Here is a 3,558-nt window from a genome sequence, read left to right as displayed (position 1 = left end):
TATAATAGGTACAGGGTTGCTCCGTAAGGTTAGAGCAAAAACCACCCCACACCCTTATTTCAATTTATTTTTTTAAAATCTCCTGCCATGTGCTTGCCATGAAAATAAGAACCAACCGAGTTATAGAATAGCTGCTCCGATTAAATTACATTTTCCCTTGGAACGTTTTTGACGGATATGCAAAGAAACCTACATTCAGAATTGTGAACGGCATAGATTGAGTTGAAATTTTGACTATTTTCTTAATTAAATAAAAATTACAAGCGGTTGTGCTTCTAAAGAGTAATTTAATATGGGCAGGGATAAGGGATGGGAAACCTGACCGAAAATTAGGTCTCAGCCTCCTTTTAAAAGTGATGGGGCAACTTTTCTTTTTTGCCTATAAAATCAACTCATTTCCCCCAGTTCCTCATTGGCTGTAGGCCAATATCCAATAGCCTGAAACTTGCTTTTAGCATTAACCAATTAATTAATAACAAACGCGTTCCCCAGTTCATTATTGGCTAAATTAATTCAACCAAACATAAATTTCTGCTATTAGAAAGACAACAATGGAAACTTTCTGCTATCAGATTGACAACAATATATATGACGTTCAATCACATCAACTTATTATTAAATTTACACATTAATAAATGTCCATATAGCAAAACATAAATTGAGAGATCGTCTTTTGAAGACTGAGTAGGATTCAACATTTTATACTTTAGAACAATGTGAAAAACTCATGTCTTTAGACAATTAAAAAGTTACATTTCATGTGGAATTGATAACCCATCTAAATGATCACAAATACAAAACTAGTTCAATATGTAAATAAAAGTGTACTGTGTTTTGTTAAAAAAAAAATTTCATTAATTTTGGTAAAAATTATTGCTCACTTAATTGAACTTTTCTGTTAATATTTAACGTAAAATAATTTTTTTTTTAAATTCTTAATTTATATGTTTGCTATGGAACAATTAGTTGATAGAATGTTACCCATGTACTTATTCAATTCTACTTAATTTATTTATTAAAGCTGGGGAGCTAAAGCGGTGTTTATTTCTAGATACAAATTTTGGGGTAAAGTAGATCCCCCCTTAAAATGTTTGAAAATAAATCAGATTTAACCATCTCAAAAAAACTTTTTTTTAAATGGGGGGAGGGGGGGGGGTTGGCAAAGTAATAACGGGATTCTACTTAAAGCCACTAACATATTGGTTCTTTGAAAAGTTTTTATTGTATTTTATGATAGGTGAAATCAACTACCTGAATTATATTCTATACTTTTTTTCTTTGCATTCATATAATAGCTATTTCATCATTGTTCATAGTTTTCAAATCTAACTACTGCGTCATCCCGAAACTAGTTTTTTAGGCCTAGTTGGAAAATAGGCCTGGAATAATATTTTCTTACGTTTCCCATCCCTTATCCCTGAATATGGGGGGAAGAAAGAGAGGTGGTTTAATCCCATTTTTTGAAAATCTGTACAGGAGCAATATAAAAAACTCTTTTAATTATTGAAACTTAATCAAGTAAGACGTTGTCAAGATCTTAAGCGACATATAAATAAAAAACCTTTCATGAATTAGATCTTCATTATTGATATACATAGAGTATAGACGACACTCTGATTAAAATTTTGAAAACCTTATGTGAACGACGACATTTGAAACATATACCGTGTTTTCTGCTAAAATTTGTAAACAAATGTTGACGGACGTGCGGTAGTAGTAAGAACAAGTGTTAAAAAATACATATTTTCAGTTGTAATTTATTTTCTATTGTATTTTATTTATGTAAGGAATTTTCATTTTAATATCTTTTTGTGATTTTTTTGTTACAAAAAGTTAGATCATATATTATAATTGCGTAAATGTAATAAAATTAATATTTTTAATAGAACTAAACTGGGACATTAAAATCATGATTCAGAGGTCTTAAAGGAAAGGGCATTGGAAAAAAATTGTTGCGCTCACATATAGAAAACTCTTATTATGGAAAATCCTAATCTCGAGACTTAATATTGCTTGGACACTTCTAGTTAATTCGAAACAAATTATCAAGTTTTTAAGGCATAACATGAGAGATCGATCGTGTTATTAATACATGTGTCCACTCCCTCCTTCCCTATTTGCTTGCAGTTATTTGCCTAAAATGTAGAAAAGCTCGTTTTTAAAATAAGATATGATATGGAATTAATAAGCATAGAATACAATTATGCTACTTAAAATAAAAAAGGAAAATTATGTCTATCGGAAAATTTTGCCACTCAATCATATCATGCTAAAACAAATTGAATTGACAATTTTCCTCACAATTACCTCATACGGGCTGGGATGGTGCCCGTGACACTCAAGCGCCATGGTCCTACAACCCAGGATAACCAAAGTGGGTTCAATGTCTCCTTTTCGGTCCAAACACCTGGGGTGCATTAGGTTAAGTATCACCCATTCAGACAACCAACTATTTGATTGCACGACGACTTTTGTCTGAGAAGTCCTAACTGTCCATTGTATTGATTTGCGCCTATTTTGGGACAAGGCATTCCCCCCTACTCTGACAATGGTAGCAGTAGGAATTATTTTGAACATCTTAGGTCATAACGCGGTGTTAAGCCTAGATTCAAACCTCTCTCATCCCCGATGACGAGCGGATTAGACTATTTACTTTATATACTTGAAGTACATGACCCGCTTCTTTTGTTTTATTTTAATTTTCTGTAATTTTACCCATTATATATATTGTATATATAAATATATTACAACTACGTGTCAAATTTAATTTTTAAATGATTTATAAATCGTTTTATACATAGCTTCTCCGGCATTAAGTACAGTTTGTACTCTTTACGTTTTCAGAAAAAAAAACTATATTAGTTTTATTATTATTTAAAATGAGTAATAAGATGAAGAAGGTAGAATCTAAGAAGACCTCATCAGTGGAAATATTTTCAGAGGAAATACTCTCGCAACCTCTACCTAATCTAAACACCTTCAGCAACTTTGATGAATACAAAGACATGGTAGAATTATGGGACGCCTGTACTAATCAACCTAAAAATAAACGCGGGCTCTTGGTGGCCTATTCTCTGCCCTACAAATCCAAAATGTATGGCAATAAACTTAATATTCTTTGCAAGAGAGAAGTTGGAATTGAAAATATGTCAAAAGCAAATGGATTGAAGTTAGTAATGGAATGGTTGGAGAATAAAGTTAATGAACGTGTGACGGTTTATATTGTTCATGAAGCTCTTAACGCTCCCAGGCGTCAGGAACAAGATATCGAAGATTTTATTCTAGATTTTGAGTACTGTTGTAAACGATTAAACAATGCAATAACTCCATATAGCAAAGCACTTATGTTGCTTGAAGGAGTTCATCTTCCCAGTGCTTTAAGGGAAATAGTTCTTAAAGTATTTTTTGAAACAAAGGATTGGGAGTTAAAATATGTAAATGTTAGAGCTAAGATTTTGGATATAGCAAATTCATCTAAATGCTTAAAGGATGTTATTACTTCAAAAAAACAAAGAGATAATTAACATAATATCTTATAAAGAGTTTTTAAGCAGCCCA

The sequence above is a fragment of the Acartia tonsa genome, chromosome 1 (assembly GCF_053477335.1).
Source record: "Acartia tonsa isolate MP-2025a chromosome 1, ASM5347733v1, whole genome shotgun sequence".
NCBI classification, from domain to species: Eukaryota; Metazoa; Arthropoda; class Copepoda; order Calanoida; family Acartiidae; genus Acartia; species Acartia tonsa.
This window is presented reverse-complemented; position numbering follows the sequence as displayed.